This window comes from Anomaloglossus baeobatrachus, chromosome 4 (genome assembly GCF_048569485.1).
Source record: "Anomaloglossus baeobatrachus isolate aAnoBae1 chromosome 4, aAnoBae1.hap1, whole genome shotgun sequence".
In the NCBI taxonomy this organism is placed as follows: Eukaryota; Metazoa; Chordata; class Amphibia; order Anura; family Aromobatidae; genus Anomaloglossus; species Anomaloglossus baeobatrachus.
Window position 1 is genome coordinate 504,579,552 of NC_134356.1, and position 19,042 is coordinate 504,598,593.

At 45.7% G+C, this 19,042-nt stretch overlaps 1 protein-coding gene across 5 annotated transcripts in view; it reads right to left on the reverse strand.

Moving 5' to 3' along the window:
* Positions 1 to 19,042, reverse strand: part of ATP8B4 (ATPase phospholipid transporting 8B4 (putative)) — a 500,578-nt gene that overhangs the window by 201,807 nt on the left and 279,729 nt on the right. The gene's annotated exons all lie outside the window — the stretch shown is intronic.

Genomic DNA, 19,042 nt, shown 5'->3' on the forward strand with positions numbered 1-19,042 from the left:
GTTGTAAAGAGAGGAAAAAAATACTCATCTTCTGCTCCTCTTTCAGTATGAGGCATCAAGTGTCCACTGCAGCCTTTGACTTTCATCTGAGCCAGAAGAAAGTGATTGGCTGCAGAGGTCAATCAATACAAAGAGGTTACGAAATAGGTGTGTAAAAGTCGTGAAGAATCCCTTTAACACAGATAGTACATGACATTTAGTGGCACTAGGTAAAAAAAAAAAAAGTGTATTTGTTCTATCTTACCTTGCTTTCCAAAAAGCCAAGTATTTTTCGCTTTATAAGACGCACCTGATTATAAGACGCACCCCCAAATTTGGTGAAGGAAAAGAGAATTTTTTTTTTTTTAATGTTAAATGGGGTCCACCTTATAATGCCAGTGTCCGTCTAACAAATCATATAGGGTATATGTCCCTCATAGGCCCCATCCTAAAATTAGCCCCCTTAATCTGGATATGGCCCCCTTATATTGAATATAGCCCACTTGTGCTGGCACACATTCCCCTATGCTGCCTATGGCCCCCTATGGATTGCACACAATCCCTTGTGCTGCCTATGGCCCCCTATGGATTGCATACGTTCCCCTGTGCTGCCTATGGTCCCCTATGGATTGCATAAGTTCCCCTGTGCTGCCTATGGCCCCCTATGGATTGCATACGTTCCCCTGTGCTGCCTATGGTCCCCTATGGATTGCACACCTCCCCTGTGTTCGATATCGCCCCCATGCTGCTGCCCATAGTAAAATAAAACACTCTTTCCTTACCTCCTCCAGCGCTGATCTCCCCTCCTGTCTCCCTCCGTGCTTCTCTTCCTCCACTTCCTGGTTCTCGGTGCGGTCATGTGATCGGTACAGCAGAGTGATCTCATCTCTGCGTGCCTGATCACAGTGGAAGCAGGGACACTGGGGAGAAACGCTGGAGGAGGTAAGTAAAGCTTTTTTATTTTAGGATAACCAGCAGCATGGGGGCCATATCTAACACAGGGGGGGCATGTGAAATCACAGGGGGGCGCAGGCTCATATAATATGCACCGCTCCCCCAGCCAGTCACTGCGGTGCGATTTCAGCACCACAGAGATTGAAAGTGGCTGTGTATATTATGAGCAGGAGAAGGAGATCTAACACTGCCGCCCGCAGCGTTCACCTGCCCCCAGCAGCGCTCCAGAGCGGACCCTGCAGTGTATATAATATATATATATATATATATATATATATATATATATATATATATATACAGTCAGGGCCAGAAATATTTGGACAGTGACACAAGTTTTGTTATTTTAGCTGTTTACAAAAACATGTTCAGAAATACAATTATATATATAATATGGGCTGAAAGTGCACACTCCCAGCTGCAATATGAGAGTTTTCACATCCAAATCGGAGAAAGGGTTTAGGAATCATAGCTCTGTAATGCATAGCCTCCTCTTTTTCAAGGGACCAAAAGTAATTGGACAAGGGACTCTAAGGGCTGCAATTAACTCTGAAGGCGTCTCCCTCGTTAACCTGTAATCAATGAAGTAGTTAAAAGGTCTGGGGTTGATTACAGGTGTGTGGTTTTGCATTTGGAAGCTGTTGCTGTGACCAGACAACATGCGGTCTAAGGAACTCTCAATTGAGGTGAAGCAGAACATCCTGAGGCTGAAAAAAAAGAAAAAATCCATCAGAGAGATAGCAGACATGCTTGGAGTAGCAAAATCAACAGTCGGGTACATTCTGAGAAAAAAGGAATTGACTGGTGAGCTTGGGAACTCAAAAAGGCCTGGGTGTCCACGGATGACAACAGTGGTGGATGATCGCCGCATACTTTCTTTGGTGAAGAAGAACCCGTTCACAACATCAACTGAGGTCCAGAACACTCTCAGTGAAGTAGATGTATCTGTCTCTAAGTCAACAGTAAAGAGAAGACTCCATGAAAGTAAATACAAAGGGTTCACATCTAGATGCAAACCATTCATCAATTCCAAAAATAGACAGGCCAGAGTTAAATTTGCTGAAAAACACCTCATGAAGCCAGCTCAGTTCTGGAAAAGTATTCTATGGACAGATGAGACAAAGATCAACTTGTACCAGAATGATGGGAAGAAAAAAGTTTGGAGAAGAAAGGGAACGGCACATGATCTAAGGCACACCACATCCTCTGTAAAACATGGTGGAGGCAACGTGATGGCATGGGCATGCATGGCTTTCAATGGCACTGGGTCACTTGTGTTTATTGATGACATAACAGCAGACAAGAGTAGCCGGATGAATTCTGAAGTGTACCGGGATATACTTTCAGCCCAGATTCAGCCAAATGCCGCAAAGTTGATCGGACGGCGCTTCATAGTACAGATGGACAATGACCCCAAGCATACAGCCAAAGCTACCCAGGAGTTCATGAGTGCAAAAAAGTGGAACATTCTGCAATGGCCAAGTCAATCACCAGATCTTAACCCAATTGAGCATGCATTTCACTTGCTCAAATCCAGACTTAAGACGGAAAGACCCACAAACAAGCAAGACCTGAAGGCTGCGGCTGTAAAGGCCTGGCAAAGCATTAAGAAGGAGGAAACCCAGCGTTTGGTGATGTCCATGGGTTCCAGACTTAAGGCAGTGATTGCCTCCAAAGGATTCGCAACAAAATATTGAAAATAAAAATATTTTGTTTGGGTTTGGTTTATTTGTCCAATTACTTTTGACCTCCTAAAATGTGGAGTGTTTGTAAAGAAATGTGTACAATTCCTACAATTTCTATCAGATACTTTTGTTCAAACCTTCAAATTAAACGTTACAATCTGCACTTGAATTCTGTTGTAGAGGTTTCATTTCAAATCCAATGTGGTGGCATGCAGAGCCCAACTCGCGAAAATTGTGTCACTGTCCAAATATTTCTGGACCTAACTGTATATATATATATATATATATATATATATATTAAACATATATACATATACATATACACACACACACACCAGCACCCCGCCCCCCGTATGTTCAGCTTATAAGACGCACCCCCTACTTTCCCCCAAAATTTTGGGGAACAAAAGTGCGTCTTATAAAGCGAAAAATACGGTAATTTATAAATGAACATCAAGTTTTTGCTACACTATCTAAGAAAAGCATCATGTAGGGGCAGAGATCCAGATTCAAACAATATGTCACTTACTTCACCGGTTGCTAGTTTTGATTAAAAATATTTTTATCTGCTGCAGACCTACCAGTTCTCTTAATGTTGAGCTCTGTATAACCATGTCTACGCCACTGATTGGCAGCTTTCTACCTGTGCAGCGTTTACACTCCAAGCTGCCAGTCAGTGGTGAAAGTAGACTACCTGACAGCAGTTTTACTAGTTCTCTAGTGATAATATGCCGCTGGTAAAAATGTAATGAAAACTACAGTAAACAGCCCAGTAAGTGACACCTCACTGGAATCAGGATCTCTGACCCTACATTATGCACCTCTGAGATTAGATAGTAAAAACCAGGTCACAGATTTCCATCAATGTTGTATTCTCGCTATAAAAATACCAGTAAAAATAAAAGACATTAAAGGGGTTTTCCCATTAAAAACTTGAACACAAAATGTCAAAACAGTGTCAAGCAAATACCCCATGTAATTTACATGTACTATTACTATTTATTTACTTACTGCAGGGTATTTGCTCATTGATTTTATTGTAGGTTCTGTCTGTTAATGGCAATAGTGTGAACGTGCAACTACACATGGTACTAATACCAACAGGTGTGCTGGCACTTTTTTTTCGTTATTTTCTTGTACTCTGTACATATAGAGGTGTGCCTCCCCTACCCCCCCCCCCCCTCCCTTTTTGGGCTGTGTATCTTGTCTATTAATTTCCATGGGCAGGTGCTAAACAGTCAGGTCTAGGTCCTGCTCTGCCCCTTGAGGCCTGCTGACACCGAAGACCATCCTGATTAGGTACACCGTGTTGTGGTGGGACAACTTTTATACTTTTTTTTTATCACAATAGGCGTCAACTATGCACCCTGTGTTATTTACATGAACTATTACGAATTATTTACTTACAGCAGGGTATTAGCTCATTATTTTTATCCTAGGATTTAACTGTTCTAAATGAGCCTGAAGAAGGCTGGTTAACTGTTCATGTCAATAGTAAGACCATGTATAAATAAAGAGGTTGGCTTGGCTACTGAAAGAAAGGTCAGCCAGCCCCTTTTGCACAAAGAACTAGCCTCATGGCAACACAGAAAAGGCTCTACTTTGTCAAGCTAATGTCTAGAAGTGGAGCTGCCAAACCCAAGACTTGAGGAATGATTAAGACATCTGGCATAGCTATAGAAGAAATCCTATGGAAAAAGATCAATATACTGTACAACAAGAGCTGGGTGAAAAATATTTGATAGTTCTTTTGCAAAGGTTTAAAGATGCATCACACATCAAAACTATTATTATTACTATAAGTGCAACTCCTTAAGGACCAGGTGATTTTTCATTTTTGTTTTTTCCTCCCCTTATTCCAAGAGCCATTTCTTTTTCACTTTTCCGTGGATATAGCCTTGTCAGGGCTTGGAGTTTTTAGGATGAGTTGTACTTTTGAATCACACCATCCACTTTATCATATGATGTAATGGAAAGGGGGAAAAAAATTGGTGAAATAGCAAAAAATTTAACTTATGCAATTGTTTTTTTGCGTTGTTTACTTACAGTGGGTTTTTTTTACTTTCCAGAGTTAATTTTACCATAAAACTGACTTGACAGTATGAATCTCCAGGTCAGTACGATTATGTAGATACAAAACATGTATAGCTTTTGTTTTATTTACTGTATTTTTTGTTTTAAAAGAGGCACCCCAAATTTAGAGATGAAAAAAGTATTAAAAAAAAGTGGTGAGTCATACTCCAGTGGTGTCTTACCTGAGGGGGGGTGATAGCAGTGGTGGAGCAGGGTCACAGGCAGCAGGGGCAGTGCTGGAGTAGGGCGATGCTGCAGGCGCTGCAATGGGGGCTGTGCTGGTAGCGGTAGCGGCTGTGCTGGCTGCGTGGAGCAGGGCGGTGCGGAGAATGTCACAGATGCTCTGTTGGTGGTATGGGCTTCAAAGAAATGGCACTCGGAGTCGGCGTGTGCAGAGATGGAGCCCTTGGCTCAATGACAAGCCGAAAGCTTCATCTGCGCATGCGCGAACTCTGGGTGCAATTATTTGAAGCCAGAGCATCTGGGACACCTGCCGCACTACCCTGCTCCACACAGCCAGCCCTCCGCATAGCCAGCCAGCCGCCAGCACAGACAGACAGCCACCCGTAGACAGACAGACAGCCACCCACACAGATAGCCCTCACCACAGCCAGCACAGCGCCCATTCTCCACCTCCTGTTAAGCTACATTCGGATTTTAAGACGCACTTCTCATTTTCCTCCCAAATTTTTGAGAGGAAAAGTGCGTCTTATAATCCAAAAAATACAGTGAGTGTTGAAAAAAAAAATCAGAAATTAAAAAAAAAAAAAAAAAATGAAAATCTACCTTGTGTCACTACTTTCTGAGAGCCGTAACGTTTTCAATTTTTGGAATATGGAGCTTTGTGAGGATGTTTTGACTGCCTGTTTCATTTTTTTTCTATTGTTGCAGTGGCCAAAACCCTGCAATTTGGCGTTTTTTGTTTTTTTTTTTCTTCTCGTTACACTGTTTACCAACAGGATTAATTTATTTTATATTTTGATAGCTCAGACTTTTACGTACGCAGCGATACCAAATATGTGGGGTTTATTTAGTTTTTTTACTTAATTTTTAACATAGTAAACAGAGGGTGATTTGAACTTTTTTAAAAAATTTTTATAGTCTTTAAAACATTGTAATCTACTTTGTACTGTATTTAATAGTCCACTTAGAGGACTTGGATTTGAACCTACAATAGCCTGATTACTTGTTGTATATAGAACAATGCCACAACATTGCTGTATATAGAGGAAATCACAGTCTCCTATGAACGATGGCCACGGGCTGGCTTTCGCAGGAGTACTGTGATGAACAGACACAGGGACCATCAGCTGATCCCTGGCTGTAATGACAACACAAAGGCAGCCAGCGTTCGTGAAGCGGGCGCACTGATGAGGGCTCAGGAGAGCTTCCGCCCCACCCCCGTGCTGGAGCACGTTAAATGCCACTGTGAGAGACTGACAATGGCACTTAACAGGTTAACAGCAGTGGGTGGGGTGCCGATCTACCCATGGCTGTTAGAGGTAAATAAAGGCTCAATGATCCAGCCTACATCTGCTGGAAAAGATGCGGGCTCAACCTGCGAGCCCACATCAAAAGCAGGGAAACAAACGCACATAGTACGTCATTAAGGGTTAATAAGCATGATTGTATACATAAAAATCTAATAGCCACATAGGTTAGAAATAGATATACCCTATAGAAATCAATACACAAAAGACAAAACAAAGTGAACCTACTCATGGAGTGCTGTTACAAATGGAATGCTGCAGAGCCCAGATGCACTTTTTAGGTAAACCTTCATTTACTTACACTAGGATAGATTTATAATATATTCATACATATAGATACACATACACACTATCTTGCACACCTATATATATTGTTGGAGAGTCTCCATCTCTTTGGACTATGTGATACTTTCTTCCGGTAATAAGGTTGTTTTTAAACTCTTCCGTATGAGTAAAGATTTTTTTTGCCCTTACCAAGAAATTCTTGAGCAGTATATTGGCTTTACTCTGTAACATCCTGCCTCTGGTATTGGGTAACTTTGCATATTCCAAGGCAGCAAATTTACGCACCCCATGATAGTTATTAGCAGTTGAACTATATATAATATATATTAGCTGTACTACCTGGCTTCGCCCGGGTTAATAGCTGCTGTTAACAAAATAAAATGTATTAACAAAAATGTATTCTGCACACAAAAAACACAAAACAAATAGATGGAAATGTAATTATTAAAAGGCAAAAACTAAGCAATAGAAGCATTTCACAACATATATTTCAAAACCACTGATATTTCACACAGATTTAACTAAATTGGTCAAGTAATGTGCTCCGTCTGTCTCTTTCCAGGTCTGTCTCTTTCCCTGTCTGTCTCTGTGTGTCTCTTTACAGGTCTGCCTCTTTCCTCGTCTGCCTATCTCTGTCTGTTTCTTTGTCTGTCTCTATCTCTCTGTTTCTTTCCCCGTCTGTCTCTATCAAGGTCTGTGTCTTTCCCCATCTCTTTGTCTCTATGGCTGTCTCCTCCTTCCCTGTCTGCCTGTCTCTGTCTGCATGTCTGTCTGTCTCTTTCCCCATCTCTCTCTTTCCAGGTGTCTCTCTTTTTCACCGTCTGTCTCTGTCTGTCTCTTTCCCCATCTGTCTCTTTCCCTGTCTGTCTCTCTCTATCCGTCTCCCCACCGACATCTTTGTACCTCACATATAAGCTTCTTATACTATGAATGTCTTTTGTTCCTATAGCAACCACTCACAACTCCTACTAATAACCTGTAGTTCCAGACACCATTTACTTTAATGAAGGCATGTTTTTTTGAAGAGTAACTGTAAAGCGCGGGGTTAAATTTTCCTGTGAAAACATAGTCTACGACGTTCCCTGGGTCACATGAGGTGTCTGTGCAAAATTTTGTGATTGTAAATGCGACGGTACGGATATACACTTTTCGTTTCCCTTTTTCCCCATTATGTAGATAGGGGCAAAATTGATTGGTAAATTGGAACACGCGGGGTTAAACTTCGCCTCACAACATAGCCTATGATGCACTCGGGGTCCAGACGTGTGAGTGTGCAAAATTTTGTGGCAGTAGCTGCGACGCGGTGTAGATGCCAATCCCGGACATACATATACACACACATACACACATACATACACTCAGCTTTATATAATTATATATATATATATATATATATATATATATATATATATATATATATATATATATATATATATATATATATATATATATATATATATATATAGTATATCTCTAATATATAAAGCTGAATGTGTGTATGTGTGTGTGTATGTCTGGGATTGGCATCTGCACCGTCGCAGCTACAGCCACAAAATTGTGCACACTCACACGTCTGGACCCCGAGAGCGTCATAGGCTATGTTTTGAGGGGAAATTTTAACCCCGCGCTTTACAGTTATTCGCCAAAAAACCTGCCTCCATTAAAACGAATGGAGCGGGGAGCCACAGTGCAGCCAGAACTTCGGAAGAATGCGCAGCCACGCCCTTATATGGAATGTTGGCGTGTCACAATGCAGCCAGGGAAAGAGACAGACAGGGAAAGAGGCAGACACAAAGAGACAGACACAGGGAAACAGACAGACAGGGAAAGAGAGAGAAAGGGAGAGAGAGGGAAAGAGAGAGACAGGCTAAGAGACAGACACAGACAGGTAAAGAAACAGACACAGACAAAGAGACAGAGACAGACACAGGGAAACAGACAGACGGAAAGAGGGGGAAAGAGACAGACAGGGTAAGAGACAAAGACAGGTAAAGAGACAGACAGAGACAGACACAGGGAAAGAGACAGACAGGGAAAGAGAGGGAAAGAGACAGACAGGGAAAGAAACAGACAGCGAAAATGACAGAGATACATAGACTGGGAAAGAGATTGAGACAGACGGAGAAAGAAACAGAGACAGTCAGAGACAGACAGGGAAAGAGATAGAGAGAGAGAGAGAGAGAGAGAGACAGAGATATATACAGAGGGGGAGAAAGACAGAGAATGGGAGATAGACAGTTACTATCCCGGGCAGCGGATATTGTGTGCAGAATACATTTTTGTTAATACATTCTATTTTGTTAACAGCAGTTATTAACCCGGGTGAAGCCGGGTAGTACAGCTAGTATACAGTTAGGTCCAGAAATATTTGGACAGTGACACAATTTTCGCGAGTTGGGCTCTGCATGCCACCACATTGGATTTGAAATGAAATCTCGACAACAGAATTCAAGTGCAGATTGTAACGTTTAATTTGAAGTTTTGAACAAAAATATCTGATAGAAATTGTAGGAATTGTACACATTTCTTTACAAACACTCCACATTTTAGGAGGTCAAAAGTAATTGGACAAATAAACCAAACCCAAACAAAATATTTTTATTTTCAATATTTTGTTGCGAATCCTTTGGAGGCAATCACTGCCTTAAGTCTGGAACCCATGGACATCACCAAACGCTGGGTTTCCTTCTTCTTAATGCTTTGCCAGGCCTTTACAGCCGCAGCCTTCAGGTCTTGCTTGTTTGTGGGTCTTTCCGTCTTAAGTCTGGATTTGAGTAAGTGAAATGCATGCTCAATTGGGTTAAGATCTGGTGATTGACTTGGCCATTGCAGAATGTTCCACTTTTTTGCACTCATGAACTCCTGGGTAGCTTTGGCTGTATGCTTGGGGTCATTGTCCATCTGTACTATGAAGCGCCGTCCGATCAACTTTGCGGCATTTGGCTGAATCTGGGCTGAAAGTATATCCCGGTACACTTCAGAATTCATCCGGCTACTCTTGTCTGCTGTTGTGTCATCAATAAACACAAGTGACCCAGTGCCATTGAAAGCCATGCATGCCCATGCCATCACATTGCCTCCTCCATGTTTTACAGAGGATGTGGTGTGCCTTGGATCATGTGCCGTTCCCTTTCTTCTCCAAACTTTTTTCTTCCCATCATTCTGGTACAGGTTGATCTTTGTCTCATCTGTCCATAGAATACTTTTCCAGAACTGAGCTGGCTTCATGAGGTGTTTTTCAGCAAATTTAACTCTGGCCTGTCTATTTTTGGAATTGATGAATGGTTTGCATCTAGATGTGAACCCTTTGTATTTACTTTCATGGAGTCTTCTCTTTACTGTTGACTTAGAGACAGATACACCTACTTCACTGAGAGTGTTCTGGACTTCAGTTGATGTTGTGAACGGGTTCTTCTTCACCAAAGAAAGTATGCGGCGATCATTCACCACTGTTGTCATCCGTGGACGCCCAGGCCTTTTTGAGTTCCCTCCCAAGCTCACCAGTCAATTCCTTTTTTCTCAGAATGTACCCGACTGTTGATTTTGCTACTCCAAGCATGTCTGCTATCTCTCTGATGGATTTTTTCTTTTTTTTCAGCCTCAGGATGTTCTGCTTCACCTCAATTGAGAGTTCCTTAGACCGCATGTTGTCTGGTCACAGCAACAGCTTCCAAATGCAAAACCACACACCTGTAATCAACCCCAGACCTTTTAACTACTTCATTGATTACAGGTTAACGAGGGAGACGCCTTCAGAGTTAATTGCAGCCCTTAGAGTCCCTTGTCCAATTACTTTTGGTCCCTTGAAAAAGAGGAGGCTATGCATTACAGAGCTATGATTCCTAAACCCTTTCTCCGATTTGGATGTGAAAACTCTCATATTGCAGCTGGGAGTGTGCACTTTCAGCCCATATTATATATATAATTGTATTTCTGAACATGTTTTTGTAAACAGCTAAAGTAACAAAACTTGTGTCACTGTCCAAATATTTCTGGACCTAACTGTATATATATATATATATATATATATATATATATATATATTGTGAGGTAGCGTCGTCGGCTGCGCTGCAGAAGACACGGGATCCAGGCACCAAGGTTCACAGCACACGGTTTATTATCCAAAGAACAAGTCCACAATAGTACATATGTGCCTTTCCGGCAGAGAACTCAGGGAGATGTGATCACTCCCTCACACCCGGCACACCTGCCCTCGTTCCTGTTTCCTTTTAACCCTTCCTGAAGCCTGTAGGGAAACAGCATTAACCCCGGAGTGGAGTTGCTTTCTATCATGGAGTGAGCACAACCGGGGCGAGACATACCGGCCGTCATAGATAACCCCGGTCACAGTCTCACATACCCCCCCCCTCAGTTCAAGCGTGCGGGGTTGAACTCCTGCCATCAAACACGGGCCGCGGGACAAGGCATCGGCGTTGCCCTGCAACCTACCGGCCCGGTGTTCAACCGTAAACCGGAAGTTCTGCAGAGAAAGGAACCACCGGGTAACCCGGGCATTCCGCTCCTTGGCGGACCTCATCCAGACCAGTGGAGAGTGATCCGTCACCAAGCGAAACTGCCGTCCCAGCAGGTAATAGCGTAGGGACTCCAAGGCCCACTTGATCGCCAGGCACTCCTCCACTACGCTATAATTCCGCTCGGGAGGGGTGAGCTTCCTACTCAAGAAGGTGACGGGGTGTTCCTCCCCCTGAACCACCTGAGACAGCACTGCCCCCAGGCCGACCTCCGAGGCGTCAGTCTGTACTATGAACTCCTTCCGGAAATCAGGGTTGACCAGAACGGGCTGTCCGCACAGGACCTCCTTCAGGGCCCGGAAGGAGTCCTCGGCCTGCGGAGTCCAGCGCACCATGACGGACTTCTTGCCTTTGAGAAGGTCAGTCAAGGGGGCTGATAGTCCCGCAAAATCTTTTACAAACCTCCTGTAGTACCCCACGATACCCAGGAAGGCCCTAACCTGCTTCGTGGTCAGGGGTCTAGGCCACTTCTGGATCGCCTCAACCTTGTTAATTTGGGGCTTAATCACTCCTTGGCCTATCACGTAGCCCAAGTAGCGGGCTTCCGTGAGTCCGAATGCACATTTCTTGGGATTGGCTGTCAATCCGGCTGTTCGAAGTGCATCCCACCGCTTGTACCTGTTCCAAGTGGGTCTGCCAATCGGAGCTGTAAATAATGATGTCATCAAGGTATGCTGATGCATACGCCTGGTGTGGTTCCAGCACTAAGTCCATCAACCTCTGGAACGTGGCCGGAGCGCCATGTAACCCAAAAGGCAAGACAACCTAGTGGAAGAGACCCTCTGGCGTAACAAAAGCGGTTTTCTCCTTGGCGGACTCCGTCAGTGGCACCTGCCAGTACCCCTTGGTCAGGTCGAGCGTGGTAAAATATCGCGCCTGTCCCAGCCTATCAATCAGCTCATCCACCCGGGGCATGGGGTAGAGATCGAACTTGGATATTTCGTTCAATCTCCTAAAGTCATTGCAGAACCTTAAGGAGCCATCGGGTTTTGGTATTAGGACAATCGGACTAGCCCATTCACTCCGGGATTTTTCGATGACCCCCAGGCGTAACATTGTCTTTACTTCCTCCGATATGGCTTGTCGTCGAGCCTCCGGTACCCGGTATGACTTCAGGCGTACCTTCAGGTGGGGCTCGGTGACAATATCATGTCGTATCAGACTGGTCCTACCGGGCAGCTCGGAGAAGACATCGGGGTTCTGCTGAACCAACCGTCTGGCCTCTCGCCTCTGTGTCTTGGTGAGGGCTTCTCCAATCCTTACTTCCGGTTCGTCCTCTCCGGAGGTCGCTGGAGCCGGATGTGAACGACCCGAAGAGGAGGGAGATGGGGAGAAAACAGCCATCAGGCTTTCCCGTTCCTGCCAAGGTTTTAATAGGTTGACATGGTATATTTGTTCAGGTTTCCGCCTACCGGGCTGCAATACTTTATAGTTAACCACCCCGACTCTTTCCTTTATCTCGTAGGGGCCGTGCCACTGAGCCAGGAATTTACTCTCCGCCGTGGGGATCAATACCAACACCCGATCCCCGGGATTAAAGGTCCGCACGGTGGCTTGTCTATTGTAGCGGCCGCTTTGCGCGGCCTGAGCCTCCTGTAAATGCTCCTTCACAATTGGCATGACCGCGCTTATGCGGTTCTGCATACCCAAAATGTGTTCAATCACACTTTTATGGGGGGTGGGCTCCTGCTCCCAGGTTTCTTTTGCCAGGTCCAACAATCCCCGGGGATGTCGCCCGTATAACAATTCAAAAGGTGAAAACCCCGTGGATGCCTGTGGCACCTCTCGTATGGCAAACATCAAATAGGGAAGCATCATATCCCAGTCTTTCCCGTCTTTGGAAATCACCCTTTTGAGCATGGTTTTCAGGGTTTTATTGAATCGTTCCACTAAACCATCCGTCTCAGGATGATACACAGACGTACGCAACTGCTTGATCTGGAGTAGCCGGCATAGTTCTTTGGTCACTTTAGACATGAATGGGGTCCCCTGATCCGTAAGGATCTCCTTGGGCAACCCCACCCGGCAGAACACAGCAAACAACTCCCGAGCTATAAGCTTTGCTGCAGTATGTCTGAGAGGTATCGCCTCTGGATACCGGGTGGCATAGTCAACGATCACTAGGATATGCTGGTGCCCTCGAGCAGACTTTACGAGGGGCCCCACCAGATCCATCCCTATCCGTTCAAAAGGGACTTCAATAATGGGTAACGGTACCAACGGACTGCGAAAGTGGGTCAGGGGTGCGGTAAGCTGACACTCCGGGCAGGTTTCACAGAACCGTTTTGCCTCCCCAAAGACCCCGGGCCAATAGAACCTTTGCAATATTCGCTCCTGCGTTTTCTTGACCCCTAGGTGACCACTCATCAGGTGTTTATGAGCCAAGTCGAGGACCCGCCGGCGATACGGCTGGGGCACCACCAACTGCTCTACCCCTACGCCCCGTATTTCATCTACCCGGTAGAGTAAATCCTGCTTAAGAGCGAAATGGGGGTATCTTACCTGGGCACCAGGCAGCTGTGCCACCCCGTCAACTACTGTCACCCGACTCCGGGCATGTATTAATGTAGGGTCCTGGAGTTGGGCTGTCCCAAACGTATCCGGGGACGCCTCCAACTCCGGGATGGGCTCGACCGTCTCAGCCTCTCCTGCCAATACCTCTAGGGGCGACCCATCAGGTTCACATCCTGTCCCTATCATGGGGACCCCTACGGCAGGCGTCCCGGATTCAGGATTGTAGGGCTCAGGTCCCGGACTGACCAATATCTGAGGGGACTTAGGAGGTCCCTTCCATAAAGTCCAAAAATAGGGCAGATCCCTTCCTAGGATCACATCATAGGGAAGGACACCCCCTTGACGAGTTGTCGTTTAGGGTACATAGTTTTCCGGACCTCAGGGACGGAGGGTGCGGCCTCAGACGGGACGGTAGCGGACTCCCGCACCAGTGGCAGCGGTGGGTCCTTGGCCCTAGGCTTGGAGGGGCCAGACCGACGGGCGGTACGCAAAGTCTCAGTGTCCCGTATCAAGTCCTGCGTAGCCACATGCCGCTCTACCAGGCATACTAATTGGTCCAGAGTACTTGGATCGCCCTGTCCAACCCACCGTTGAATGGTGACGGGTAAAGTGCGTACAAAACGGTCAACAACTACCCTTTCTACCATTTGCGCCGGGCTCAGAGTGTCAGGCTGCAACCACTTTTTTACGAGATGCAACAAGTCATAGGCCTGGGAGCGTACAGGTTTGGTTTCCTCAAAGAACCACTGATTTACCCGCTGAGCCCGTACATAGGTATTCACCCCCAACCGAGCCAGTATTTCGGCTTTCAGGGTCACATAGTCAATGGCGTCCTCGGTACAGAGGTCCAGGTACGCTTTTTGGGGTTCCCCCGTCAGATAGGGTGACAATACCTCAGCCCACTGCGGGGTCGGCAGCTTTTCCCGCTCGGCCACCCGCTCAAACACCGCCAGGAACGCTTCCACATCATCACCCGGGGTCATCTTTTGCAACGCTTGTCTCACCGCTTTCCGGACGCTGCCGTCGTCACCCGGTCCCTGGGTTGTTGCTGCCGGTCCGGCACGGATCGACTTGGCCAGGAGAACCATCTGTTCTTGGTGCCTTTTTTCCTGCAATTGCAAGGCTTGCTGCTGACGTGCATTGGCCTGATCCATCTGTTCTTGGAATTTTTTTTCCTGCACTTGCAAGGATTGGAGCAGGTGTGCATTGGTCTGTTGCTGCTGTGCATTAGCCTGTTGCTGCTGTGCATTAGCCTGTTGCTGCTGTGCATTAGCCTGAGCCAAATGCTTTAGTATGTCCTCCATGGCGTCGCCGGGTTTGGGCTGTAGTATAGCCGCTCGAATCCAGGACATGCGCAGCTGGGTCACCAGGGATGAATGCTACACCTCACCGGCTGTCATGCCCGCCGATTCTCCACCATATGTGAGGTAGCGTCGTCGGCTGCGCTGCAGAAGACACGGGATCCAGGCACCAAGGTTCACAGCACACGGTTTATTATCCAAAGAACAAGTCCACAATAGTACATATGTGCCTTTCCGGCAGAGAACTCAGGGAGATGTGATCACTCCCTCACACCCGGCACACCTGCCCTCGTTCCTGTTTCCTTTTAACCCTTCCTGAAGCCTGTAGGGAAACAGCATTAACCCCGGAGTGGAGTTGCTTTCTATCATGGAGTGAGCACAACCGGGGCGAGACATACCGGCCGTCATAGATAACCCCGGTCACAGTCTCACAATATATATATATATATACACATACATACATACACACACACACAAACACATATATATATGTGTATCTCAAAATATGAGGCGAAATTATTTTATTGTAAGCAATAGAAACAAAATCTATATGTAATATATGAAGAAAAACGTTGCTGTCAGTAATATAATTAAACTTTACTAGCTGTTTTGATGTCTTAATTGCATCATCATTCATTCATTCATTCATTCATTGATACTTTGGTGTTTACAATGGAAATATACTAAATGCACCTGACATTAGCTCCAGTTGATTATGTATGATGTAGCGCACAAACAAATACTTACAATTGTTACTGAAATGTTAAACAAGATTCATAACTAAATATGAATTCAATTACAAGGTTGACTATAACTCCTACATAAAAGCAAAAAAAGAAGGCTGTGGTGACAGTCAACTGATCATGTGCAAATTCGAGCTGGAAAATGAACAGTACCCAAATTTTAGGCAACTTTACTACAGCTTAAAATCATACATACTAATTTGGATTGAGTGAAACTTAACTATCCAAAATACATAGCAGCCATTTCATTTTAATCAGGCTTTCACACAGTAAGGATATGTTCACTTATGCTCAGTGTCACACAGATTTCGGTGCACATTCCTTATCTAAATCCACATATTATTATTGTTTATTATTATTGTTTATTTATAGAGCACCATTGATTCCATGGTGCTGTACATGAGGGGGTTACATACAGAATACATGTACACGTTACAATAGACAGACTAGCACAGGGGGAAGAGGGCCCTGCCCTTGCGGGCTTACATCCTAAAGGATTTTGGGGAGGAGACAGTAGGTGGGGTGTAGGTGGGGCGGCAGCTCCGCACGGTGGTGGGGCGGCAGCTCCGCACGGTGGTGGGGCGGCAGCTCCGCACGGTGGTGGGGCGGCAGCTCCGCACGGTGGTGGGGCGGCAGCTCCGCACGGTGGTGGGGCGGCAGCTCCGCACGGTGGTGGGGCGGCAGTTCCGCACGGTGGTGGGGCGGCAGCTCCGCACGGTGGTGGGGCGGCAGCTCCGCACGGTGGTGGGGCGGCAGCTCCGCACGGGGGGCGGCAGCTCAAGGTGGGGGACCTTAGTATAGAATTAGGGAACATTACCCCGATAACAGTATGAGGAGCAGATCCCCCCATAACAGTACATCATGACCACATTTTTTCTCTATTTTCCTCCACTAAAACCTAGGTGGATCTTATATTTCGCAAAATACGGTATTTAAAATATTTTGTGGAATGTTCAGGAACTGCAAAAAAAGATTCTACAAAGCCTCCTCATTTCAGGGGCTCAAAAGTAATTGGACTAAATTATTGTACCATAAATAAAATGTTAATTTTTAATATTTTGCAGAGTCCTTTGCAGGTAATGACTGCCTTGAGTCTGGAAGCCATGGACATCACCAAACCTGGATTTCCTTTTTTATGATGCTTTGCCAAACCTTAACTGCAGTTGACTTCAGCTGTTGCTTGTTTGTGTCAGCTGAGAGGATGGGCGCAGTGTTACCGCGGTCCTGTGTAGATCTGTCCCTCATCTTTCTGGCGGTGCCCCGGCTCATCAGTGAGTGGTCTGCCATTGTTCTCTGGTTGCAGAGTGTGGGGTGCCACACCTCCAAGGGGCGGTGTTGGTGTGAGGCCCTGCCATAGCCCCTGCCCTTCGTTCCCGGGGTACAGCCTCAGGTCTTGGTATGGTGTAGGGCCGAGATACCATTGCTCCCAGTGCTGACGCTGTTCTGGGGTCCAGGAATGCCAAGTTGCACAGTGTCAGTTGTTGTCAGAGAACTTTGGATGCAGTGCTTCTTGGCTCTGGTGTGTGGTGGGAGGTTCCCTCCTCTCTCTGAGCTCCTTGCCCTGTTCTCAGTCTATCTTGTTGAAGGGTGGAGATTGGGTATTGGCTCAGTGGCGCTAGGTGATCTGTGAGAAGGATTTAAACCAACCCTCTTGTTCATTGGTGACTATTTTCAGTTGCACTCTAGTGGTCTGATTGGTTGCATTTAGGGTAGAGTTACTTGGGTTAATCTCTGGTTCTGGTACTCGCTGATCATTTTGCCCCTTCTATTCACCCCTTACCTTTATTGTTTATTTGTTAGGTTTTACTGTGCCCTTACCTCTATTGGTACTGCTGAGTTTGACACATCTGTGGCCAGTGTGCACAGCCACCCCGCTTTTAGGCACCTGGGAAGGGGTCTGCAAAAGTCCACCTCCCTTTAGTTGGAGTGGGTGAAGAGTATATCCGGCCCTAAGGATGTACTGCTGCCGGGCGGGTTTCTCCAAGTGTGCCTGGCATACTGCTGTTGCTGATTCACAGTTCGATCTTCACATCACTACTTGAGTGTTAAGGCCCCGTTAAGCAGCGATGTATCTAATGATATAACACCGTGGTCACGGATTCTGTGACGCACATCCGGCATCATTAGCGACGTTGTTGCGTGTGACACGTACGAGCGACCGCTAACGATGGAAAATACTCACCAAATCGTCCATCGTTGAGATGTCGTTCATTTTCTAAAAATTGTTGAATGTTGAGGACGCAGGTTGTTCGTCGTTCCCGAGGCAGCAAACATCGCTACGTGTGACACCTCGAGAACATCGAACTACAGCTTACCTGCGCCCGCCGGCAATGCGGAAGGAAGGAAGTGGGCGAGATGTTACGGCCGCTCAGCTCCGCCCCTCCGCTTCTATTGGGTGGCCACTTAGTGACGCCGCACGAACCGCCCCCCTTAGAAAGGAGGCGGTTTGCAGGCAACAGCGACGTCGCTAGGCAGGTAAGTTCCGTGTGACGGCTCCAAACGATATTGTGCGCCACGGGCAGGTATTTGCCCATGACGCAAAAACGACGGGGGCTGGTGCTTTCACCAGCGATATCGCTAGTGATATCGCTGCGTGTAAAGCCCCCTTTACAGTTCGTAATTGACCCTGCCTTAAGTTTTGTATTAAGTATGTGAAACGCATGCTCAATGGGGTTCAGATCTGGTATTTAACTTGGCCATTGCAGATCATTCCACTACTTTGCCTTAAAAAACTCCTGAGGTGTTTTTGAGGTATGTTTTGGGTCTTTGTCCATTTGTACTGTGAAGCGCTGTCCATCAACAGAAAGTATAGACCTGTACACTTCAGAATTCATCCAGCTGCTTCTGCCATCAGTCACCTCATCAATTAACACTAAAACACAAGTGACCCAGTGTCATTGGAGGCCATGCATGCCCATGCAATTACACTGCGTCCACCATGTTTGCAAAGGATGTGGTGAGCTTTGGATCATGAGACATTCCAAGCATTCTCTATGCTTTCGTCTTCCCACCATTCTGATTCAGGTGGTTTCTTAGTTCATCTGTACAAAGAATGCTTTTTTAGAACTGGGCTGGCTTCATTAGATCTTTTTTTTGTCAAAGTCTAATCTGGCCATTTAATGCCGATTAACCCCTTCACCCTGTCAGATTTTCTGTTTTTTTTTTTGCTCCTCTTCTTCTAAGAGCCGTAACTTTTTTACTTTTCAATCAATCTTGCCATGTGAGGGCTTGTTTTTAAATTAAACCATACGTTTTAACATATAGTGTACTGGAAAACGGCAAGAAACGTCCAAGTAGGGAAAATTTACAAAAAAAAGTGCAATTGCATGATTGTTTTTGAGATATTTTATTCACAGTGTTCACTATATGGTAAAACTGATGTGTCGGTGTGATGCCTCAGGTCAGTATGAGTTCGTAGATGCCAAATATGTATAGGTTTAGTTTTATCTAAAGGGTTAAAACAAATCAGAAGTTTGTCCAAAAAAAGTG